At 35.2% G+C, this 27,664-nt stretch overlaps 1 protein-coding gene across 1 annotated transcript in view; it reads right to left on the bottom strand.

The window, feature by feature from the left end:
• LOC129238017 (E3 ubiquitin-protein ligase RNF181 homolog) overlaps positions 1 to 23,443 on the bottom strand; it is a 130,501-nt gene extending 107,058 nt beyond the window's left edge. Inside the window, exon 1 of the mRNA XM_054873143.1 lies at positions 22,775 to 23,443. The gene's annotated coding sequence lies outside the window, so the exon portion shown is untranslated. The remainder of the gene's footprint in view (positions 1 to 22,774) is intronic.
• Positions 23,444 to 27,664: the final 4,221 nt, after the last annotated feature.

Here is a 27,664-nt window from a genome sequence, read left to right as displayed (position 1 = left end):
AGCCCTGCGCACAACCAAAGCTATTGCTCTTCTGCCTGCAATCCATTCCCAAATGCAATCTTCCAACTCAGAAAATAACGGCTGCCGACCTGATCAAACTCTGCGTTTTTTCTCATTTTCTTGGTCGACCAGTTGACACAGGTAATCGTAATCTGCACGCCATTTACGAACCATACGGAGCTACGGAGCTCTAGCATATTCTCTTTACAGAATGCTACAAGATTTACACCCCTGGAGTCTTCCACGATTCTCTTTTTGTACTCGGCGGAATAGCTCTTTCGTTTTGTACTCAATTTAACTGGGGTTAAAAATTATTCACTTTCAGCTCTTCAGCTCTGGAATCGTCTTCACGTAGCCCCGAAAAATAAAGTCCAATGGGGTCAATTCGCTAAATCTCGGCGGTAATATTTCTATGTTTCGTAATAAAGAGAGTCCTGGGAACTTCATTTGCAATAGGGCAATCGTATTAGTGTAAGGATGACATATGATTTGATTTGGCCAATAACTATGGTGAAAACCAAAATTGTGGTGGGAACTTCGGCTTTCACGTAACGGGGGTAATTCGCCAGCCGAATCCTGCACGATAATTTCAAATATATCCACACACTCGCCAAATTTGTCATTGTTTAGATGGCGTTACATGGCGTTAAATTTTTTAATTATCACTACATTCTTGGCTTTTTCGTAAACCAACCGATTCATAACTCCAGCTACGTCAGCCTATCCGCTGATTTTGTCAAATTCGCTGAAAGCCGGCGGTCTGATATTGGCCACATCATTAAAAATTTTTGCACCATGGTATTAAGGGGTTATATTCAGTTAGAAGGCCGAAAAAAGCGAATTTTCCAGAATTTTTTCCGAGAAAACTTTTAAATTTATTGATCTAAAAATGTGTACTCATATTATGTTATCTTTTAACTATATTTTAAGACTTAGTATTAGTAAAAATATTGTACCACTGGAAAACACGTGCACGCGATAGAGCAGAGTCCCCATAGGTTGTCTGCAACATTTTTAAGGCGTCTGAAGCCGAAATTTTGTTGGGATAACAAAATTTCAAACAAATTCTTTGTTCAACTTGAATTTCCATCGTTAAATTAGAAGAACACACTCGAGCTTGACTTGTTTACAGTAGCACAGAAAACAAACTATGTGACATATCACGCTGAAATTTGCCATGTAAGCTTATAACAGTCCTACCAAAAAACAAAAAATTTATTTTTGCCATATGTCATCCGCGAACCGTTTTATTGATACCGTCGCGTTCATATTTGAGTAGAAGTTATGGCCAATCCTTGTAATCTCTCATCCGTAGTCTCGATTATTTTGCTCCTTTTTTGTTTTAATGCTCATTATCCTTTATCTTTTTATGAAAGTGAAACTCATTTTCTGACAAAAACCATATAAGCCCAATTTTCAAAGTTTGAACAAAAATTAGAAAAATTCCACAAACTTTTCATCACAATTCTACGGTATTTAAATAGAAAAAAATCGCAAAAAAAATGTTTCGTATACAGTTTTATAGCTTATTAAATTTCAGTGCAAGTTTGAAGTTGCTGAAAAATTACGTTGATTTTTGATAATATTTTTTCCATGCCGCTGCTGCGCATTTTCTCTACATAAAAACAATCAAACTGACTCAATTTCGTCTGCACTTCACCAAACCCCTATTTATCAAAAAATCCATTTACTTTGCTGCTGAGTGCGTCATGCTGATGAAAAGACAAAGGTGAAAAGTATCTACCAAGTACTCCGCCTTGATTCGCATTTAGAGCGTTGACTTAGTGTAGTGTCAATCTTTTCTAAGGTTCTTCACCAGATACTTATTACCCAATTTACCTATATACCTATAACTACGTGTGTATGATATATGTATGTGCATATCTATTGTATACTACTTAAGAAATTTTTATTTTCCAACAAGTTTTTGATCATTGACTTAGAAAACACAAGCAAAATACAAAATCCATTAGTAGATTTTTCCCAGATGAAAAGACCAAACAAATTGCATTAGTAAATTACTACGAGTAAACAACCGATAATTTCAGTAATTTTTCAATTTCTTTGACCCATTCATGGGCCAGCTTACACGAACGAATATGTATTAATAGGTACATGCTTGCGCATATGCAAGTCTGTGTTGGTGGCGCGTATGCATGTACATATGTATGTATGAATGATAAAAATAATTTATTGTACCATAAAGTGTAGCGAGGACGTCCTGCAAGCGCACACACAAACCCATCTACACATTCTATAAAGATTTTGTTTTTTCAACTGAAAGTGAATGTGATTGATATGTGGCATATGGTTGCTGTTGCTTCATGTGACGATAGCTGGGAATTCATAAATTAAATTGGCAAAGTACATTTACTTTCAAGGACATTGAAATATAAAGGTTTCAGGGGTAAAGAGGAAAGGAAAATATATTAAAAAAAAGCTATAATATATTAAAAAAAGCTATAAACCACATAAATTTTACATAGTGATCGGCGGGGAAAGTAATAGTCATACAGACAGGCGTAAGCACTTGAAAGCGCAGGGATGAGCATGAACCAATAAAGCAAAGATCTGGTTAAGGACTATCGCTTTTAAACCCAGTAATGAAAAGACGAGACACGTGAATTATATCGAGAAAACCCAGCCTAAGCGCAGATTATAATGAGAAAAGTTAATTTTGTATTGCGGAAAGGAAAATTTCTAAATGAAAAAAAGTTAATTTTAAACGAGAAAAAGTAAATTTATAAATGAAAAAATGCAAATTTATAAATGAGAAAATGTAAATTTATAAATGAGGAAAGGTATTGAATATGAAAAAGGTAAATTTATAATGAGAAAAAAATGTATAAAAAGAAAAGATAAATTTATAAATGAGAAAAGGTTAATTCATAATGAGAAAATATCAATTTATAATGAAAAAAAAAAGTAAATTTATAATAAGAAGACAATTCACAATAAGAAAAGGTATAGGGGCGCAACTAAGTTCCCGCTGTTTGTCAATAGATGCCGCCAGCAGTGTGTGCTAGTCGATTCTAACATAACCTAAACTTCATAAACCAAGCTTAGACGTATGGTAAACAAACTGCTTCGACACATTAGTAATTTTGTTTTGGTGTCATATACTTTTGGTTTTGTGAAAATGTCTGATTTTGTGCCGAATAATCGTCATTTGCAGGAAGTGTTGATTTCCCTTTTTCATTCAAACAAAACAAAACGTTTATGAAGATGCTGCTTTAAGTGAAACAACGTGCAGAGATTGGTTTCGTCGCTTCAAAGACGGTGATTTTAATGTTGACGTCCGTCCGCGTGAAGGAAGGCCAAAAACCTTCGAAGACGCCGTGTCAAACGCAACAAGAGCTAGCTTCAGTATTAGGAGTTACTCGCCAATCCATTTCCAAGCGATTGCATGCTTTGGGAATGATTCAGAAACAGGGTACTTGGGTTCTTTATGAGTTAAAACCAAGGGATGTTAAACGTCGTTTTTCCCCCTGTGAACAACTGCTCAGGCGGCAAAAAAGGAAGGAGTTTCTTCATCGCATCGTAACGGGTGATGAAAAATGGATTCATTACAGCAAGCCAAAGAAAAGAAAGTCATGGAGACAGCCCGGCCATGCTTCTACGTCGCGGCCTTGGCCGAATATTCACGCTGCGAAGGTTATGCTGGGACCAAGTTGGTGTTATTTATTATGAACTGTTAAAACCAAGCGAAACTATCACTGGGGATCGGTATCGACTTCAATTGATGCGATTGAGCCGAGCACTGCGCGAGAAGCGGCCGCTATGTGCGGAGAGACATGAAAAAGTGATACTACAGCATGACAACGCTCGGTCTCACGTTGCCAAACCCGTTAAAACCTACCTGGAAACACTGAAATGGGAAATCCTACAAATCCTACCCCACCCGCCATATTCTCCAGATATTGCGCCGCCCAATTATCACCTCCGATCGATGGCACATGGTCTAGCTGACCAGAGTTCCATTCGTATGAAGATATCAAAAAATTGCTTGATGCGTGGATAGTCTCAAAAAATGAACAGTTTTACCGTGACGGTATACGAGATCTACCAGAAAGATGGGAAAAAGTAGTAGCCAGCGATGGGCAATACTTTCAATGATTCACTTGCAACCATTTTTTCAGAATAAAGTTGTATTTTCACCAGAAAAACAGCGAGAACTTAGTTGTGCACCTATAATTTTGCAAAGAGATAATGCAAAGTGTTACTGAAATATGTAAATTATAGAAAACGCATTCCAAAATTGGCTCTAAAAGATCGATTGCCTTTAAAACTTAATACTTTGCACCAAAAATAGCTTTAAAAGCTTCTTTAAATGTTTGATGACTTAAATTTTTACTTATTTAAATTTTTTTATGGAATTTCCAACTTTTGACGTGATTGAATAATTACCTCGCTGAGATTGTATAGTCAATCTGCTCGGCAAACTTCAAAAATTTTGGATGACACATAGGTATTTCCAAACATAAGGAAGTGACTGTTGGCATTATTAATATGTTTGCAGAAATATTTTGCTAATAAAATAATAAAATATTCATTTAAGAATTTTCAAAATACAAACTTTTGTTGTTGCATATGAATGTGCAATCTCAGCATGTGGTATTTTTCATAAAAAAATTAATAAAATAAAATTATACAGTGCTGTGAATAATTATAAACTCATTGATTTTTTAACCCTTAAGGCATATAGAGGAAGAGATTTTTTTCACAATCTACTGTAATCAATTAGTACAGCCTCTAAATGTTGATTTTGCTAATGAGCAGCTATTACGCAATGACAATTTTCCCGTTATTTAAACAAAAAAATGAATTTGTGCTAATGTATCCTGCCGGTAAATTTTTGTTTTTGTAAGATGATTTGTTGAAATGTGGTTTAGACTGTTACTGATTTAAAATTTATTAACGTTGTGATCAAAAATAAGGGAGCGACTACTCAATAACAAGCAAAAACTATCTGGAGTTTATAATTATTCGAAAGTTTGCAAAAAAATTTGTATCTATATAGAAAAAAAAAAAACAAATTAATTAATTAATGAACACGAAATTAGTAAATAAACACGTTCACCTCCCATATAACGGTAATTTTGCAGAAAAAAGTGACATATCTATTATAAATGAAGCAAATTTCTTTAATTTTTATAGAAAAGATAAACCCAAAAAGTCAAATACGACATGAATAAAATTAAAAAAAAAGCGTGGTGCCACTCCCACTTTTGGGTAAACGCGTGTATTTCGTTAACGACTTGATAAAACTTCTTTAAACTTGGCACTTGTATTGCTCCCTACTTCATTTAGATCCGACAGAAATATTATTGAGATCGGATAAAAACCATGCCCACTTTTTTTATGTTAAGACCAAACCTCCGTTCGTCCGCCTGATGTTGCATTCACGGGTCTGTTGTAAGAATTTGAATATAACTTGGAGTCTTATGAAGATTTTAGGAATAACGTAGCATTGTCTCTGGTATTAAAGTAAAAAATCTGAGGGAGAACCAATGACAAAAAAAATAATGTTTCCCTAAAAGTTTTCAACAAAAACATAAAACTTTTACATTTATTCACAAAGTTCTTTTTATCCTATAAAATTACAAAAAAAAAACTTTATAAAACTATTTAAAAGAACCGAAGATGTTGCAATTAAAATTTTATGCATTAAATAAATGTCAAAATTAAAAACAAAATACTTAAAAAAAATATAATAAAAAAAAAATTTTTAATTTTCAAAAGAACCAAAGATATTTCACTTAAAATTGTATACCCAAATTTTCAACATGGAATAAATATCACAATTAAAAGAAAAGATAATTTAAAAAAAAATAATTACAAAAAAAATTTACAAAATTTTCAAAGAACCAAAAATATTTCACTTAAAATTGTATACCAAAATTACAACATGGAATAAATATCAAAATAAAAAGAAAATATAATTAGAAAAAAATAATTTCAAAAAAATAACTAAAAAAAAAATAATTTAAAAATTTTCAAAGAACCAGAGATATTTCACTTAAAATTGTATACCAAAATTTTCAACAATAAACATCAAAACTAAAAAAAAAAATAATTCAAAAATAATAATTAAAAAATAAATAATTAAAAACAAAACAATTAAAACGAAATAATTCAAAAAAAAAATTTTAATTTTCAAAAGAACTGAAGATATTTCACTTAAAATTGTGTACCCAAATTTTCAACATGGAATAAATATCAAAATTAAAAGAAACCAGTAATTAAAAAAAAAAATTACAAAAAAAAATTTTAAAAATTTTCAAAGAACCAAAGATATTTTACTTAAAATTGTATACCAAAATTTTCAACAGTAAATCTCAAAACTAAAAAAAAAAAAATAATTAAAAAACAAAATAATTAAAAACTAATAATAAAAAAAATGTAAAAAATTTTCAAAAGAATCAAAGATATTTCATTTAAAATTGTATACCAAAATTTTCAACATGGAATAAATAATTGAAAAAAATTAATTAAAAAAAAATTATTTAAAAAAAAATAATTTAAAAATTTTCAAAGAACCAAAGATAGGTATTTCACTTAAAATTGTATACCAAAATTTTCAACAATAAATCTCAAAACTAAAAAAAATATATTATAATAATTAAAAAATAATAATTAAAAATTAATAATAAAAAAAATTAAAAAAATTTTCAAAAGAATCAAAGATATTTCATTTAAAATTGTATACCAAAATGAAAATAAATAATAGAAAAAAATTAATTAAAAAAAAAAATAAGTTCAAAAAAATAATTTAAAAATTTTCAAAGAACCAAAGATATTTCACTTAAAATTGTATACCAAAATTTTCAACAATAAATCTCAAAATTAAAAAAAAAAAATAATTAAAAAATAATAATTAAAAAATAAATATTTAAGAACAAAACAATTAAAACAAAATAATCAAAAAACAAAATTTTTAATTTTCAAAAGAACCGAAGATATTTCACTTAAAATTTTATGCCCAAAATTTTCAATATTGAATGAATCTCAAAATTATAATTTTTTTTTTTTAATTTTTTAAGTTTCCTTTTTATTATACTCAAGACTACAAATAAACCAATTTTCAGTAAAATTTACAATGTCCAAAATACAAGGTGGGGCAAAATTAATCATCCAATTTTGTTTCTCAATAATTTTTTTCCTGAATAGAAAATAATTTTGAGTGATGCAAATCTTTTCGTCTTTTCTTTTCGTTTTTTCTTTTTCAAATATGATTGACGTTCAACGACATTTGCTAAAATTATAAGTGTGATTAATTTTGCGCCCCTTGTACTTGAATCACTTGACATGGAATCGCTCAACTGCTACCCTGTTAAGTATTGCTTTAGTCAATACTATCTATTGTGCATACTAAGCCTTATATTATATTCAGTTAACGCCTAAAAATGTGTGACAAGACTCCGCTGTTTGAATGAAGTTGCAAGCTCTATTTCATTGCACACCACTGTATGTATATGTATTCTACATTTTCCAAATACCAAACTTTCCCACAGAATTCTAAAAGGCGCTAAGTCATTCCTGTTTTTTTTTTTTGTCTTTAGAAATTTTTCACAATATTTTTGCACATCATTCGAGTGCTTCTAAATTTAAGTGCACGTTTTTTCCTCTCATAATTTTCTCACCGTTCTATTAATAGCGCAACATTTGCAAACGTCAGCCTAATTTTAGCATTTTTAATCAACAAATAATTGCACAAATTATTAAACGCTTACTCATCAACGCCGCTGTTTTTTTGTAAAACAAACAAAAAGATTCACCGCAAGCAGGAGAACGGTGAGATACCTAGAGCAACAACAAAAACCATCAGCTACCATCAGTTACAACAGCGAAAACATTTTCATCATCACCTACATTTTGTTTTGTTGTTGTTGTAATTGTAATAGTCGTGGATGGCGCGACCATCACCAGGGACAGATTAGAGGTGTAGAAACACACATGCACACATAAATACACATACATACGAATTTGCATACTTATGCGCACGGCAGTAAATTAACCTTCGCACTGATTCTAATTGTGATTTGTGGGTGAATGCGAATGGCAAATGGCGAATGGTGAAATTGTCTCGTCGCACTTAAAAGCCTACCTTGGGGAAGTTACCGTGTGCTCAAGTAAATAAACAATAACAAATTGTTTTTACATAACACAGCATGTCGTCAAGAAGAAATGCGACAAAGGATAGTTGCAAAAAAACACCGACAAATAAAATATAAAATGATTAAAAATGAATAAAAGAGAACTAATATATTAAGAGAAAAGTGTATTTTGCTTGTACAATAGACAGTTGACAACTACCCAGCTGGAAAGCCAATGCGTCTGAAGTGGATGCTTTCGATGTTCAATGGGGATTTTGCACAAAGATGCTTCCGGAAATTTTAATTGCTTCCGTGATGCAGACATTTATTTAGAATAGACACCAGATATTTTGCATCGCCATCGAATTTCGGTTAGTTAAAATGATGCGCCCAGAAATTGCGGAACAGTTCGAGAGGAGATTAGAAATTTTTGAAGTGAAACTTCTAAGGCGCCGACGGAAGAGCAAGAATGGAGAGTAAACTTTCAAGGCCATGCAACGTTTTGGGCATTTTCGTTCCGCGAGAGAGAAAAAAGATAGAACATAGAGGAAAAGGAGATATACTTTAGGATATTTTTCCTGAGTTTTTCCTTGTGATTGCTAATTTCTAGTGAGAAATAACACCGCCTACTTCTTGGCGCTTGTTTGTTGATACAAACTTGTAGGAAATATATTTTTGGTGCCTACTGTTTGGGGCGTTTTTTGGTTTCAATTTTTTTTGGCCTTTTCTTGTGCCTATTTTTTGGCGCTTATATCCGTTTCCTGGCCAGTGCTTGTGCGTACTATAAAGTGCTATCCATTCCGGCGTCGGATCTATGTATTGGTATTGTCTTGCGGTAATTATGCCGTTGCTGCGGTCCTGGAATCACTGCGTTTGTGCGGGTGATAAATGCTCGGAGTAGTGCGCGTTGTTGCCACGTTTTGTGTCCGGCGTTTACCTACACCGGTCGACCCTTCTCCGTTTTTTGTAAATTTTGTCTATTTGTATTCTCTGCACATGTTGTGAGTTTATTTATATATATATTCTTTCTCTCCCTCTCTCTCATCCTTTCTCGGGTCTCTTTCATTCTCTCTCGGGTCTCTCCCTCTTTCCTTGTCTGCCTTGAAAGTTTCACTTCTGTTATGTGTACTACGCTACACGCGCTTTTTGTCTGCGTCCTTCTTGAAGCTCTTACAGAAACTTCTACCTCTTTTGTATACCTCCGTTAATACGTTTTGTACTGAGGTCGAGAAAGTAGTTTCAAATAAAGCGTGAATGAATTTTAGTGCTAAAGTTGGAAAATATTTTAAAGAAATGGATCAACAATCACCGCACCGAATGGATCAACAATCACTTGGAGATGATTGTTTGTTTAATACGAAAATTTACGAGTCATACAAACAATTTCAGAAACGCTTAGTAAATGGAGGTAATCCAGAAAAGAAAGGAAAAGTGAGTGATTTCATTAAAACGAACGTTAAAATCACTGAAATGAAATTGGGAATTCCTCAAACAACTTTGTACCGCTATTTGACCAAGTTTTTAGGATTTCAAAAGCTCGGCTCGAGATTTGTGTAGCACAAGCTGACAGACGATCATGAAATCCACCGATTGGTGAAGAATTGTGAGTGAGTTTCTGGCAACCTGCGGCTATTATCTGTTCCAAAATTCAGAAACTGCCTTTGTTGATGAAAGGAAAGCGTTACGGTTCAATTGAAGCTACTCAAAACGCTGTGGGCACCATGAAATTCTAAAAAGTGCATAAATAGCTCGTTTGAAAACTTGGAAAACTCTGTTAATTGTTTATCGGTTTGAAGACGAATAAATTTAATAAAAAAATCTCTTTGCCACAAAATACAAACTGGTTATTTCTAATTGGATACGGTTCGAAATGTTTTTTTGGTATAAAAAAATTTATATTTTTTGGCACACAGGGGTGGTATTGCTGACTACGATCAAAGTATTAGGTGGCGCGAAATTAATCACCCAATTTTGTTTTTGAATAACTTTTTACCTAAAAAAAAATTTTGGAGATGAAAATCTTTATTTTGACTTTTACGCGCTCCGTCTCTTGTCTGTTTGTTTGTATACTGCAGCTATTTAGCTCACACTGTCAAGTATGATTGACGTACGACGAAATTTGCAAAAATTATAAATCTCTCGATAGGGTTAATAATTTTGCGCCACCTTGTATTTACGTATAGAGTGCTTCGAATCAGAATTCATTGATTGTAGTTGTAATAATATTAGTTTGGCGAAAAAGAAATCCATTATTTTCTCAGTAGATGGCTGTATTGATCGCTATCTCGTAAAGTATCGATCAACAATTTAAAGTTTATGCTCATTGTCAAGGTGACATTTCACACTAATAAAACCATTTACTGTTTTTTGTTTGTTCCATTCAGTTGTGAGTTACAGGAAGTTAACAGTGGAATTCAGCAAAGAGAAATTTCGGTACATTTTAGAGTTTTTCTTTTTCTTGAAAAAGGCGAAAATGCGCTTGCAGGCCGCTGAAATTGTGACTGGTGTTTATGGTGCCGATGCTGTACCAGCTAATTACGTGCAATTTTGGTTTCGTCGAACTCGGCGTTCGGGCATTTTTGATGTTAAAACAAATCTCGATAAAATCACAGAATTAATCGAAGTTTCTTTATTTAATTTTTAGAATATCAACATCGTTTTCCCTACAGGGTCTTTAGTCTAACAGCAAGTATATGCGTGTTTGTGTATGTAATAAATATACAAGTTTGCATTTTCAATTTGTATGCAAATTTTCTCAGTTTGTCAGTTGGTTAGTTGTAAATTCACGAACAATCCACTCATTCACTAACGAAGCCACAATTGCAACAAAAAAAAAACAACACAAAAACAAATAATAGCAATAATACAATGCGATAAAAACAAAAACATGCAATGAGCTATTGCTAATAACTACATATGTACATACGCCGTTATGTGCCAAGTACTGAGTGGATGAGTGATGAATGATGTGAAACAGCGACAATCAAAGAATCAAATGGTAAAAATGCCGTAAAATTTATTATTAAGCGCACACATTGCCACAGTAATACGAAGAAGCGGGCGGAGGGAATGGAATGGGGCATAAAAGGTGAAAAAATATCAGATAACTCATTCCCAATTTTTTTTTATGTGGTAGAAAAGGCACATCTATAAAGGTGAGGAGAGAATAAAGAAGGCAACAGTCGCATGGATGCAAGGACGCTATTGGCAACAGATGGGGCCTTCCGCCTAGAGTTGTATTTTGGCTCTATAATACCATAGTTAAGCCAATTTTGTTATATGGAGTCATAGTCTGGTGGAACTCACTAGAGAGGAGGACAACAGAGTTCAAAGGACTGCACTCATTGGAATCAGTAGGGTACTACGAACTACCCCTAGCGCTTAACGCAATGTTAAATGTGGTACCTGTAGACATTGCTGCACGTACCGCAATCAGTCAGGGGTTCGGGCTATAGGCTCGACGTCACTTATCGACACTCAAGCATCCTAAGAAACTTTGAGTTCATTCCCCTGTCGACGGTTCAATGTACAACTTCGCTTAGTCCAAGCGGAACATTTCCACTCAGATTCCATCAAAGGAGGAGTAGACGGGAGCTAAACTTGGAGACAGGGACTGGTGAACATGTTCACAGATGGATCGAAGTTGGAAGGAAAGGTTGGCGGTAGGGTATTCTGCAAGGAGCTTCCCATCAGTCTCAAATTCAGGTTATTGGACCACTGCAGTACGTTCCAAGCCGAGGTAGACGCAACCAAAGAAGCAGCTGATTGGCTACTGTAAATCTCATTACAGCACCTTATCCAGAGTCAGTTCCCTTATTAAACTCAGGATGGAGCTGGGTTGGATTGAGCGTATGTGCCTTTCGTCTGGCTGCAGTTGGCCAAGATGTCTCAACCTCATCCGCCCTATAGGGCTGCATTCCAGGGAAAGGTGCATTGGAGTCTTTTGAGATTGATCGCAGAAACGGCAAGAGACCGTAGACCAAATCCCGATCATGGAGATTGATCTTCTATGTATGTACATGTACATGTGCATTTTGTTGTTGTTGTGAAGGGAGGACCAAAGAGAGAGAGAGAGGTAGGTGTGGGGTGATTAAGAGAATGGATTTAGTGTGTGTGGAAATGCCTGTGTTGCGGTCTCGTTAACAGCTTTATGCTGCTGATGAAAGTTTATCAGAATTTTAATGTCAAGGCCTGCTATATCAGCAGACGTAGCAATGAAGTAAGAGCCAGGATGTCTAAATCTTAGACCTAGGATGGCTGAATCTTAACCAGCAGGGCAGTTAAGAAAAAGGTGCTGAGATGATTCCACCTCATCCTCCATCCAGCTGAAGCAAAAAAAGACTCGAGGTAGTTCCCTGTCTCGAAGTATGCACACCTCGCGGATAGTATCCTATGAGAACAACCAGGAAGTTCCAGAGCTGAATATCGTTGTTTCCGCAAGGACGCTGTAACCAGGAACCCAGATGAGCCTTATGCTAAAGAATTCTTATGCAATGGAAAGTGAAGCCAGGCATTCTCTGACCAGTTTCGAATGCACCATCATTGACCCGAGAGCCCCAATTGCCGCTTGACTGTACGGTACGTTTTCCACCGAGAGCCGAATGAAGGGAAGGGAAGGTGGTTGACAGATTCGCCATTGAAATCTACAATGACGGTTCTAAGATGAACTACGGTGTGGGAGCTGGCCTTTATTCGGAGCCAAGACTTCCTAGATTTCCTGACTATGCTAGCGTGTTCCAGGCAGTAGTATTGGCAATCATAGAAGCAGTTAAGCAGCTATCAAGCCATTAAATTCCAATTCCATTTCATCCAAACTAGTCGTACAGTGTAGAGAGGAACTAGAATTGCCTGTTCATTAGCTTCAAATTACTCTGATATCGGTTCCCGGTCATAGAAATATAGAGGGTAATGAGATAGCAGATGGGCGTTCGGCCCTAGACACAACAGAGGCGGTTGCAGTGGCTACCCCATTCAACACAATAAAAATATCCCTTACGTCACACTACTATGCTTTAGCCGAAAGAAGGTGGAAGGAATTAACTATAATACATGCACTACAACAAGAAAAACATGGCCGTCGTACAACATCCAGAGTATCCGAAGTACCTGTTAAGAACCTTTTTGTATAATATATTCATGAATGTTATTAAATATGAGATAGTATTTGCGCACAAATGACACAAATGTGCATTCAATTAAATAAAGTTCCGGCTGGGTGACATCATCGGCCCACATTGAGGCCGAAGAAATGGCGAAAAAAGTGAAAATGCAATGAAAGTCTATTGAAATTGTATGAACATATAAGACACTTACATACTTATGTGCATACGTAGGTACATACATACACATGTGCATTAGACCGGAGTGAAATACGTAAATTTTTTCAAATCATATCGTAATAGCAGGGAAAAGTTGCTACATATCAATACAAATTCAGGAAAAAAAAGAAATTTCAAATCGGTTAATATCTTCCGTTCGCGCATTGCATTTAAAATTTACAAATTTTATCCCAAATCTTGCTGATTTACGAAAACTTGTAGAAGTTGTAAATGATTAAAGATCGAGCTCACTTTTTATACATAGCACTTTCAGCATTGAGTAGTAGATTTTTATTTTTCTAATATATCCATTTCTGTGGTTCTAAGCGACACAACTTTCACCAATTTTACACCAAATCTACTAAGGAAGCCTATGCCAAATGAGGCTTGCGTGAAAGCGGCTTACGGCTACTATAACACGTCTGTGCTTTAGATCGTCTTCCACTTGGTTACTTGTATTCCATCGTCTTTCTTTTCATTTTGCTTTTGATTCTGCCATACCGATAAACGAAGTGCACAGAAGAGCTAGTACTCTCTGGTCATTACCAGTTCTGCTTTCACTCTTGTCGAACAGCGCTGTTTGGTCAAAAAAATGTCTATTCGATGTTCTTTTGAATTACATAGTTTACACAATTACTTAACATTAAATCGCTTCAAACATTTTAATCATGTCTCTTACTCCTAAGGACATACACTGCACATTTTTTGGTCCACCTAAACCACTGCTGTCATCGGTCCTTGCCACTAATACCGACATTATACAATGTTGGCAAGAAGTGAGGTACAAAATGACAGTAGAATCTTCTGCTGCCAGTTCTGGTCAGAAGTTAAGCTTCACAGTTGTAGCAGATACTGTAGCTCATAAGACTGAGTCCCTTTATTCTATGGCTTCGATTCCAATAGTTTCCCACACAAAAGTTGTACAAAAGATCAAACATCTACATGATCGATACTACACTCTTCGTAAATCTTATTCAAGGGACAAAGACACACCTGAGAAACAAAAGAAGTACAATGATTTTATTGAAAAATCTTCAAGTACATTATTTGACATTTCGTCCTGCAAGTGCGAGATGACACTCAATTGCTTTTGTCAAAGAAGCTTTGACAAGTGTATTTGTCCAAGGCCGGTAACTATCAACTGCACATGCCCTAAAGATAGAAAGATACCTCCATTAGAAATCAATTTTTTATATGCTCAAAGATATCTCGGACAAGGTAAGATTGGGACAGGAGATACCAAAGAAACTCAAAAGCTTACATTAAAGTTGCAGAGAAAAGCTCGTCACTTAAGTCAGACCAACTTACCTGGACCTTCTTGTAGCAGCATTGATTCTGAAACAGAGATAACTCCTAAAGTTGACAATGATAAGAATGATCCCGATTCTCAGACCTCACGCTCTATTTCCTCTCAGTCAGCAAGTTCAAAAAATGCACAGATGCTCTTATCACTTCCAGCAACGGCTTGAACAAGTGATCGTTTTGGAGTATCTGATAGAGCAGCAGCATCTATTGTGTCTAGTGCATTTAAAGACGTTGGTCTTATAACGGACAAAAATACTTCTTTTGTTGTTGATCGAAGCAAAATTAGAAGAGAAAAAGAAAAATTTAGACTAAAACTTATCGAATCGGGGAATGCAATAGAGCAATTAAAATATCCGATGTGTGTGTATTTTGATGGCAGGATGGATGACACTTTAGTTTTAGTTGAAAAAGGAAACAAACGTTATCAATCTATAAAAAAAAGAAGAGCACATTTCAGTAATAACAGAACCAGGCTCAGAGTACTTTCGTCATTTAGTACTTACTTCAAAAAGTGGAAAGGACACAGCATACAGCATTCCAAATTATTTTGAAGAAAATGGTATAAATCAATCTAATGTTGTAGTGATTGGATGTGATGGTACGTCAACAAATACTGGGTGGAAGAATGGTGCAATAAAATTCATTGAAACGAGTTTAAAAAGACCAGTACAATGGGCTATCTGTCTCCTCCATTTTAATGAATTACCTCTGAGGCATCTAGTTGAAATACTTGATGGTAAAACAACAGGTCCTCAGTCTTTCAGTGGGCTTCTTGACAAACAGCTGGCTAAATGTGAATTTTTGTCCATCGTTGCTTTTCAGAGGATTGAATGCTCTCTTCCACGAACGCTTGACACAATAAGCTTAAGTAAAGATCAGAAATACTTACATGACATTGCCATTGCTATTGATGCTGGTTTTTGCTCCTTAGATCTAGCAAATCGAGATACGGGACCAATATCACACTCTCGTTGGTTGACAATTGCAAACAGGTTCCTAGGATTATACATTTCTTTGCAAGAGCCATCTAAAAATCTCATTCAAATTGCAAAATACATTTTGACTGTATATGTACCTCTATGGTTCGAAATCAAAACAAATTCTTGAATAGTTGACGCACCTAAACATATTTTAGAATGTATTAAAATATGTAGAATCTTATCTTCACAAGTCCAGACAGTAGTTCATAAGGTCATTCAAACAAATTCCTTTTATGACCATCCAGAAAACATTCTTCTCTCGATGGTGGTAGATGACAGAGAGCATGTCCGCGATCTTGGATTGAGGCGAGTTCTGAAAATAAAAGAAATCCCTTCAAAAGACAAAAATATTAGAAACTTTTTGGTTCTTAAACTAAACTTTAAAGCAAATGAATATTTTGAATTAATTAATTGGTCTGAAATGAAACTTACCTGCCCCCCAATTTTAGACAGCCTTTCTTCTGAAGATATCTTGCATTTAATTTCTGATAAAGAAAAACCAAAACTAACCATAGATTTAACAAATATTCTATGCCATACGCAAGCTGTGGAGCGTTGCGTAAAATTAGTAACTTTAGCGTCCTCAAAAGTGTATGGGAACGAGAGATGTGATGGGTTTATAAGAGCAACACTCTCTTCTCGTACACTTATGCCTCAATTGGACACTAAAGCAGACTTTGCCACTCTCGAATAAATAATTTTTCATCTTTGGTTGGTTGGTTGGGAAGGGAGTGGGTGGAACTCGTAGTACAGTCACCTTCACGTGGTGAGTTCTGAGTCGTCCAAAAAGTGCGGGCCAAGAGCTGTACAAAACTTCTTTAAGACAGTGTGGTTAGTGGGCGCGCTAAGAGGGGAATAATTTATTCTACTTATATACTCAAGAAGACTTATACAAAAATTAAAATAGAGAAACTAACCACCCGCAATTACGTAAATTTATACAAAAAATGACATTTCCCACTTCTTTTCAGGGGCTGTAGGGGCTTTGATAGAGCGGTAGACGTTTTTCTTTTCAAACTGTACCTGATGTTGTAATAGTCTACAAAAAATGAACTTTATCTAACATCATTTCCACCTCTTACGATTTTTCGAATATTTGTTCAATTTGTTATAAAATTTGTAAATTTTAAATGCAATGCGCGAACGGAAGATATTAACCGATTTGAAATTTCTTTTTTTTCCTGAATTTGTATAGATAAGTAGCAACTTTTCCCTGCTATTACGATATGATTTGAAAAAATTTACGTATTTCACTCCGGTCTAATGTGCATGCAGCGAGCGGCATTTTCGTACACTTCGACAAATGCAGTGAATTTTTTATATGGAGCATATGCGCGACACGGTTAAGGAAGAATAAAATAACACATAAAAAAAAAAAATTAAGAAAATAAAAAAAAACAAATAAAAAAAACAAATAAAACAAAATCAGAAAATAAAAAATAAACAAAAATAAAATAAATAAAAAAAATTTAAATAAGATCAAAAAAAAAAAAAATTAGAAACAAAGAAAAACAAAAGCATAAAAAAAAATTATATAAAAAAATATAAAAAACAGAATTAAGAATTATACAAAAAAAGATTTAAAAAAAATTATAACATAAAACAATTAAAGTGTTTTTCAATAGGTGCGCTTCAACTTTTTTCTGATAGGGAGGGCGAACGACGCAATATTTTTTATTTTTCGCTTGTCATTTGTAAACTTCATTAGTATACATTTCATCATGGAACGCTACACACTTGAACAAATTTTTTATGAAAATAATCGTTCTGTCGCTGTTGCTGTTTTTCCAAAAAATCATCTTCAGTGATGAAGCTCACTTTTGGCTCAATGGCTTTGTCAACAAGCAAAATATGCGTTACTGGGCAGAAAGCAATCCACACGTGATTCATGAGGCAGCGTTGCATTCCGAAAAAATCACTGTTTGCTGCGGTTAACATGCCGGTGGCGTAATTGGCCCATATTTTTTCGTTGACGAGAACGATCGCCACGTTACTGTGAATGGAAACCAAATACCGCGACATGATAAACGATTATTTTTGGCCGCAATTGAATGGTATGGACTTAGACGACATGTGGTTTCAACAGGACGGGGCCTCAAGCTACACAGCACACGCTACAATTGATTTGTTGAAGAGTAAGTTCGATGAGCGCATTATTTCCAGAAATGGACCGGTCGAATGGCCGCCGCGCTCGTGTGATTTGACGCCTCTCGACTATTTGCTTTGGGGTTATGTGAAGTCATTGGTCTATAGTAACAAGCCGGCGACGATTTGTGAGCTCAGAGCCAATATTGAACGAAAAATTGCTGGAATTTCGGCCGATTTATGCAAAAGAGTGGTCGAAAATTGGGTTCAACGATTGGACTTCGTAAAACGTGCACGCGGTGATCATGCAAAAGAAATCGAATTTCATACTTAAATGTGTATGTTCAAACTCGATAATAAAAAAAAAAAATAGTTAAAAAAGTCAAACCGTTTGTGTTTTATTCAAAAAAAAAGTTGAAGCGCTCTTACTGAAAAACGCTTTACAAAAACCAAAATTATAAAAAAAAGAATTATACCAAATACAAACTTTTTACAAAAAACGGATTATAGAAAAATTATAAAAGAAAAAAATTATATATACAAAAAAACAAATAAAAAAAGAATTATAAAAAACAAGATTATAAAAAAATAATAAGATAAAGCAATTATAAAAACAAATATAGAAAACAAAAAATATAAAAAAACGAATTATACCATATTATGCAAAAATTATAAAAACAAAAAAAAAATTAGAAAAAAAGAATTTTACAAAAACAAAAAACACACAAAACAAGACTATTAAAAAATTAATTAAATAAAAAAATTTTTAAAACAAAAACCAATTATAAAAAAATTATAAAAACAATAAGAATAAAAAAAATGTAAAAAATTATAAAAAAAGAGTTATACAAAATACAAAAATTATACAAAAAACAGATTATAAAAAAATTTAAAATATAAAAAAAATAAAAATTAAAAAAAGAATTATACAAACAAAAACCATTATATAAAAAAACTAAAAAACAAATATTATAAAGAAAACAATTATAAAAATGAATTGTCAAAAAAACAAAAAATATACTAAAATGATTATTAAATAAAATATTTAAAAAAATTATAACAAATTAGTAGGATTTTTTAGCAACTTCAAACTTGAGCTTTATTAAAGAAAGAATTTAACCAAGTACAAAAATAAAAAATTATAAAAACAAAACAAAATTAAAAGAAAATATATATACAAAAAAAAATTATACAAACAAAAACGATTATAAAAAAAAATTATAAAAGACAAAAACAAATTATAAAAACATAAATGATAAAAAAATTGTAGAAAAAATTATAAAAACAAATTATAAGCACAAAAATTATAAAGAAAAATATTAAGATAAGATTATAAAAACAGAATTGTATAAAAAAAAAACTAGAAAAAAATTAAAAAACGAAAATTATACAAAAAAACAGATTTTAAAAAATATTATAAAAGACAAAAACAAATTATAAAAACACATATAAAAAAATTGTAAAAAAAAATTATTATCACAAAAATTATAAACACAAAAATATAAAGAAAAAAATTATACAAAATACAAAAATTATACAAAAAAAATATTATAAAAAAAAAATGAAAATAATAAAGGTTAGAGATAGAAAAGATAAGATCATAAAAAAAAGAATTATGCAAAATTAAAACCCCAAAAATTATACAAAAAAAAGATAATGAAAAAAATGATAAAATAAAAAAATTATAAAAACGAAGATTTTCAAAAAAAAAAGATTAAAAAAAATTACAAAAACTCAGTAGGATGTTTTAGCAACGTTAAGCTTGCGCTTTATATAACCAGAGTTAAATAGCCCTGCAGCCAAACCAATATACCAAAAATTTTGCTAGAGCTTCTAATTCTAATTCTAAATCCGTGGACTTGTTATGAAAGCTTTGTAGAACTTTTCTAATTTTTGTATACAGTTGGAAATGTTGTTTTAACTATTGGTTTGTGTTAAACAATGAGCTATACTTTTATAAAATTCTTAGAAAACATTCAAACAAAAACAAAAAAGAAGAAAGTTAGTCAATACTGGTCAAAATATTGAGCTGCTATCTCTTTGTCGTAGGCTGCATGTTTGTTTGTGTGTATGTATTCAATGGCATACTTTAGAAAAATATCAACCAATTAGGGTGCTTTTTCTTCTTCTAGTTACATACAAATGTCATTTTGGTCTTAGCCATTCGGTTGTCAGGTCATATTATTAACGATGCCATTAAATTTGTGTCTGTTTCTCGCAACCTCTGTTCCTCCGCTATTTCGCCAATTGTATTGAGACCCGTCCACTCTTTGATGTCGTTATATCAAGTCATTTTTTTTCTTGCCAATTCCTCTTCACCCTTCACTTCTTCCCTGTATCAGCAGTTGCAAAATATCGTATTTGCTGCTCCTTTTTATATGTGTCCGAAATAAGAGAGTTTTCCTCTTTTTATGTCCGTAAGCTTGATTCTTGAAGTTTGCATCATATTTAGCCCTATGTTAGCACACATTTTATATTTAGTCAGTTCAATCTATTCTCATCATTTTTCTATAGTACATTTCAAAGGTTTCTAGTCGGTGTATACTCTATGTAGTGTTCAACTGGTGAGTTGCGTCAAACAAATTGCGACCAAGGATTATGAGGAGAGCTTAGCGTTGTCCATCTTCCTATATTAAAAAACTATGCGCTTCAGCTGTATTGCTGCTTGCGCATCTCTGCTTTCGGAATATATGGGGGTGCTTACATTTATCGACACCCACACTGGCTCTACTGTGGCCACACCAAGATTAGATTGGCAAATATAGCTGGTTTAGTTTTCGATTAACTTCATTTGAATCTGCGTATGTGACTTGTGCTGTTGTTGTAGCAGTAATCCATGCCCTGTCAGTGTAGTGTATATCACCGGTCGTCTTTGTCTAACTCATCTAAAGATAGGCCCAGGAAACATGCTGTTTTGACAGGTTGGGCCCAGAGGGAGCGGGGTTTTAGATGAGTGGGTATTGAGGGGCATGTGAAAAGGTGGTTTAAGTCGTGCGGGGTGCCTTCACATGCCGGACATATATTTAGTATGGCGGGGTCGAATCTGGATAGGAAGGAGTTTAACCTGCTACAATTGCGCCAGTGTTACGTGGGTCTCACGGGAAAGTTGGAGCTCTTCAACTGTTGTAGGTGATGGTTGTGTAGAGGAGGTGTGTCCTGACGTGGCTGGGAGGCTGTGTCATCGACTTTTACCTTGAGTTGCAGGTTAACTTCCTTTGTCCGAGTGGTAAAGAGTGTCGCCGTGGACTTTTGTGAGGGAAAGTTGTAGATTCCTCGCAGTAAAAAAGCAAGAAAGGTCGGTAGAGGTAGACGTTCGCTTTGGCGCACAGGCCATCAATGTCATTTCCCGACACCATTATCTCTGGTGGTTGGGGGAGCTTCGAGATGTAGAAGTTGAACAGCAAGGGTGAAAGGACACCACCTTGCGGAACTCCTTGCTTTATCTTCCTCTGTTTGGAGATTTGGTCTCGAAAATTCACTAACGAGTGACGACCGCTCAGATAGTTTGCGGACCACCTCTTCAGCCCTGGCGGGAATGTCTACTGATATATATCATCTAGTAGCGTGGAATGGCTGACTGTATCGAAAGCCTCCTTCAAGACCAGCACTACTAGGACAGTCCTCGCGTTTATGACGGTGAGTGCTGTGCACTCGGCGGGAACCATGCTAATGTGGGGCTGGGGCCAGGTGTTTCGTGAAGAGTGGCAGTAGGAGGGCTTCAAGAGTCTTCACTACTGGGGAAAGGAGAGTTATCGGCTGATAAGATTCCCTTTGGTTGGCGTGTGATTTGTGTTCTTTTACTATGCCATTTAATTTATTGAAAACAATTAAAAATAGTACCACTTAAAGTGCTGTACCTGCGCAATGCGGTTTTTTTAATTTTAATTTAAATATGTTGAAGAAATTGTTCGGTTCGTTAGAAAAGTTTTTATAAAATTTACAATTTTTCTATATAAATATTTACAAATATAAACATTGAAAAAATAGCTAGTGGAAAGCGTTGTTGCTATTAAATAACGAGATTGTAGCTGGCAATCATTTTATTTTAATTTCATACATACATATTTACGTGTTATATACACGCCTCTAATTTTAAAATCGCAGTGACCAATGCACTCATTTTTTTGCCAGGCTGTTGTTGTTGTTGTAGCAGTTCCTTTTGCCAGGTCCTCCAGGCCAGTGACTTGAGTTGACTTTCACGGCATCAAGAGACTAAAATCGTTACCGGCACGACCCGGATGTATGTATGTATATGCGGCCAAGGACTGTCGCTGCAACAGCATTCCCCTGACATTTATGGGGAGTGTTTGTGCTGTTGTAAACAACAAAAAGGCATTTTATGACACACGCTTTTACATACACATATTTCGCAAGCTATCTTTAGGTTTACATAAAATCAATGATGAAATTAAATTAAACAAATAAACGACAACGAATAAAACCCTATTTATAATTGAAACTTGTACACCACTGCCAAGGAACGTGCCCTTTACACGTTCCCTGCCACTGCTGTTGCCAAAAGAGTAGTCATGGTTGTTTGTGTTGTACAGAAGCCGCATTCACTTCGTTGGCCTGACGTGTGTTCCAATTCCATTGGCTTTTATTATTTTGCCGCATAGCACCGCATGTCGCCAAGTCATTTTACCAACCATAAAATAACCACTTGCCTCTTTCGCCGCCCCCTTCCCCCCAAATCACATACTAGTGAATACCAAAGTAAGCAAGCAAGCATACCGGCAGTTTTGCTTTATTGCCTATCCAATATTGCTTCTAAGGGAACGTAGTGCATGGAACGCAGAGAATGGGGGATACGGAAACAGCAACAGAATGCAAGAAAAAAAAAACGATAAAAAATCCATTTTCGGAGCAGATGGAGGTCTTCCTTTATATGAAAAGCCGGAATATTTCCATTTTAACATATTTAAATAAGTATGCGACTTATGCTTGGTTAAAAAAACAAAAACAAATACATGAAGTAAAATGCACCAACCTGTTCCAATTTGTTTGGGACGCTGTCTGTCCTAGCAACAATAAGATGCAAATGCAAAGGCGTTGTGGCTTCGGTAAAAAATCGATTCAAATCTAATTAGAACAACTGCAACGTTGTAGAATCTCAGGTTAATTGAAAATTGATTTTCGCACTATCACCAAAGACTGTTGCCAGCAATTGAGTTTTACTCCAATTTTCACAGCTGATGTATTTATGTACAATTATGTTTGTCTACTCTTCACACACAATGTTGCACTAAGCAATAAAAGTTCGTCGTAGGTTTTTGCTTAAAAATGTTTACTATGCGGCACGAAATTAAGTTTCACCAAAGCTGAAGCTCACGTATAAACGAATATGCGAAAATACATATAAAGTGCAGACGAATAGCAGAGAATGATTCGCGTCTTTCGTAGTCGTGACCTGGCCTTTTTTCTGTTATATTTTCTTCGCTGTGCACTATTCGTTGCCGTTCACCCAGTTTGTTACCGTTTTAATTCAAGCAATTTTTCTTTAAATATTTTTGTCACAATGCGCAATTCCTAATACACAGAATAATCATTACTATTTCCCTATTTATTTCGTGAAATTTCACACGCAAAAACTATTTATAAAAACTGTTGAATAAAATTTGCAGCAAACAACCGCACGATTAACCACAAAATTGTTCAGTTTCCCAAAATGTTCTTTTGCTTTGTCGTGTTTCGCTTCGCTTTGTTTCACTTGTCACGGGCGAGTGTTGCCACCCCAGAAGGCTGTTGTGTTGAGTAGCACGTTTTATCAACACTGTTGTTAAAAATCAACTAGACTATAATTTTATTAGGGTGATTCAGCAGGAACGGCAACAAGTCTTATTGAGAAGGAGTTGCTTTATATAATAATAAAGAAAAAAATTAAATTCCGCAAAATGGTCATATAACTGTAGCTCTGTGGTTGTATTTACTTTGTATGAAATGTAAAGGGTGTTTTTTGAAGTGAAAACTTCTTTAGAATCGTTGGGAGTGATTTGAGAAAAAGTGAAACGAAAAAAGCGACACTCTTGGCTACGAAAATTACATATACACGTAGCGACGAACTAAATAACTTTTAGGCCAGCGCCGACAGCATGGCGTGATAGCCGAGCGGCTAGCAATGTGAGCTTCCGATCCAAAATCCTTGGTTCGAATCACAAGAAAAAAATTTTTTTTATACAGTTATTTTATTTTATTTTATGATATGTTTATGAGGAGCTTTTTTTCATGGCAGAAATACACTCGGTGTTTTGCCATTGCCTGCTGAGGGGTGAGCGCTATTAGAAAAATAGTTTTCCTTAATTTTGGTGTTTTCACCGAGATTCGAACTGACGTTCTCTCGGTGAATTCTGAATAGTAGTCCGGCACCAACCCATTCGGCTACGGCGTTTGTTTAATTTTACTGATGCAAAAATGAGGAAAAATATATGAATAAAGTTTGCTTACTGTTTACACATTTTCCAAAGGTGACGGAGAACCAAAAAAAAGTCGATTTTCAAACAAATACGAGTGCATATGTGTAATTGTGTTAGAGTTTCGGGACGCTCATAATAGCAACCGCGTGTGTATTTTTATATTCGTAAATATTTTCATTTTTAAATATTTACCGCAATTATGCCGAAAAATAATGCAGAAAAGTGTCGTGAATATCGACAGAAAAAAAAATCACGGAATTCATTCACGAAAATTTAATAGAGTATACACCAGAAGTATCGCGGATACTTAGAAAAGATTACAATAAAGTTCCAATGATTTTAAGTGGCGATTTTAACGTAAATTTTGCATTGGACACAGCGGTTCCTTCAATTGACTTTCTCAATACAACATTCAATTTAAAAATGTGTAACAATCGCACTGAATCGACAACACGATCAAAAACAACCATTGACGCGGTATTTTCATGTTGACAACATCGAAACCAAAGCATTTGTATCATATTTTAGCTATCATAAGCCACTCGTACCATTTGTTGAAATTGAAAACATTGAGGATGAATAATAATAAAATGAAGAAAATAAAATATGAACTTTATAGCAATATTATAATGAACCTATAATTGTCTTGCTCCTAATGCTGCTTTCGTCTTATTCTCTCTCAGTTTGTTTTACGGAAGGTTGCGCTTCTATCGCGTCTAACCGTTAGACTGGTGTTTTTTTTTATAGGTTAGGTTTTCAAGTTGGCACTACTTTTTTCGTAGATGGTCTTTTTGACAGCTGTCACTTGATTTATGCTCAGTTTGGTTTGCCATTTCATAATGAATAGACTTACACCTGAACAACGTTTGCAAATCGTGCAAATTTATTACGAAAATAAAGGTTCGGTTCGCGCGACGCATCTCAAGAAAATTTTGTTCAGCGATGAAGCTCACTTTTGGTTGAATGGGTATGTCAATAAGCAAAATTGTCGCATTTGGAGTGAACATAATCCACAAGCCATTGCTGAGACGCCGTTACATCCTCAAAAAGTCACTGTTTGGTGTGCTCTATGGGCAGAGGGAATCATTGGTCCATATTTCTTTAAAAATGAAGCCGGCCATAATGTTACAGTCAATGGAGAGCGCTATAGAGCCATGATTAATGACTTTTTCGTGCCTGAATTGGACGATGTTGATGTGGACGACCTTTGGTTCCAACAAGACGGCGCTACATGCCATACAGCCAACGCAACAATCGATTTATTGAAGGAAACTTTTGGTGAGCGCATTATCTCGCGCCGTGGACCTGTGGCGTGGCCTCCAAGATCGTGCGATATAACACCGCTGGACTATTTCTTGTGAGGCTATGTGAAGTCGCTTGTCTACGCAGATAAGCCCGAGACGATTGACGTCTTGGAAGAGAATATTCGGCGCGTTATTGCTGACATACGGGCCCAATTGCTGCAAAAAGTGGTCGAAAATTGGGCCTCTCGGCTGGAATTTATTCGAGCCAGCCGCGGCGGCCACTTGCCCGAAATCATTTTTAAAACATAATGGCAAACCCTTATCTTTATAATAAAGCTAAATTCTTGGCCATAACATTAAATTATATACGTTTTATTTCATCTTGAAAACCTAACCTCTAAAAAAAACACCCTTTATGTTTGTATGTGAAATTAAGGAACAAAATTTTATGTGAATTGATTTTCAACGTTTGAAATTATTTACGTACAAGCACATAAATGTATGGATATTTAGTTTTTTTCCTTGTTCACTCCTGTCGGGCCTCGTACACGGTTCTATGCTGTTGTTTTCGCGCCGTCCCATGAGATGTCGGCACTGCTAGTCCGCGCAGCATAGACTTTCTCCAAGTGTTTTTTGGCCGATGCTCCAAGTTGGTCGGTTCTCCAAGTGTTTGTTTGTTCTATTTGAAATAACTTTTTTTTTGGATCACTCAATTCCGGTAAGAAAATAAGAAAGTTCAAGCTTAAAGTGGCTAAGAATTTACTTTGATTTTTTACAAATTTTTGTTTGTTTTGCAAACGGAGTTGTGCATTCCCTTCCATATAAAAAGAAAAAAATTCGAGTAACCAAAACTTTGTGCAGAATTAAAAAAAAATTTCCAGCAAAATTTTTATTTTTTATACAAACTTTTAAAGAATATTTGGGCACACAACTTTTTAGACCACTAAAATCTAGTATTGTTTGTTTCCTGCTCTCTTCCGAGTTCCAGTCCAGTGCCATCCTCGTGATGCTATCTGGTGGTTTTCTCAATGTGTGACCTATCCATCGCCACTTTCTGCATTTGATTTGCCCAAGGATGGGCTCTTCATTCGTTGATCTCCACAGTGCGTCGTTACTGGTGGTGCTTGGCCAGAATATTCTACAGATGATGCGGAGGCATTTGTTGATGAAGAATTGTAGCCTCTGTGTGATGGTGTTAGAGACCAGCTTCGCTTCCGTACAACAATACAGACGCATGGACCGAATATTCGTAGTTTAGTGAGCCTCTAGATTTGCGAACTCACCCATGCATTCGCCCGAATGCCTGCACTTGCTTTGTTAAGCCTGCAGCTCACATCTTCATTTGCCGTTATGATGCAGCCGTGACCGGTCATCCGTCAACCAATATCTGCCTTGCGTTATTGTGTTTAACTCTCATAGCCTTGGTCTTGGCGATGTTGACCTCCAGTCCGACAGTGCGTGCCAGCGCGACTAGTTGGTCCGCCTTCGCTTGCATGTCAGAGAGTTTGTGAGAGAGGCTGTTAACCGCTGGTGAGAACAGTGACGAACTAATCACCGTCAGGGCCAAGCAAGGATGTCCCCGAGGGGGTGTTCTTTTCCCGCTGCTGTGATGCTTGGTCATAGACTCTCTACTAGTGGAGATGCAGGGACTCGGTTTTCATGTCCAATCATATGCGGACGATGTCTGTGCACTAACATCGGATAAATCCCTAAGGCGACTTTGCACGAAAGTGCAGACAATTCTGGACAAAATCGATGACTGGTGCATGAGACAAGGTCTCTCCGCTAATCCGAACAAAACAACCATAGTCGTGTTTACGAGAAAACGGAAATTGGATGGAATTAGTCCTCCAACACTGAAAGGTGTGACACTTGGCCTTCCCGATGAAGTTAAATATTAAGGAGTAATCTTGGATAAGAAGCTGACTTCGGAGATACACATTTCACTGAAGGTGAATCGCGTATTAAGGATTTTTCAGCAATGCCGCAGATCCTTTGGTAAGACCTGGAGTCTGAAACCTGCTGTGGTCCTATGAATATACACAGCACTTATCAGACCAATTATCACTTACGCTTCTGTGGTCTGGTGGCGACGGATCATGGTTAAGTCCACACTCCCAGAACTATACAGGCTGCAAAGAAGTGTATGTTTATGCATTACGGGAGCCATGAGTACAACCTCTGGTGATGCCCTAAATGCTATGCTTGATTTGCTCCCCCTGG

The sequence above is a fragment of the Anastrepha obliqua genome, chromosome 1 (genome assembly GCF_027943255.1).
Source record: "Anastrepha obliqua isolate idAnaObli1 chromosome 1, idAnaObli1_1.0, whole genome shotgun sequence".
Classification (NCBI taxonomy): Eukaryota; Metazoa; Arthropoda; class Insecta; order Diptera; family Tephritidae; genus Anastrepha; species Anastrepha obliqua.
This window is presented reverse-complemented; position numbering and strand designations above follow the sequence as displayed.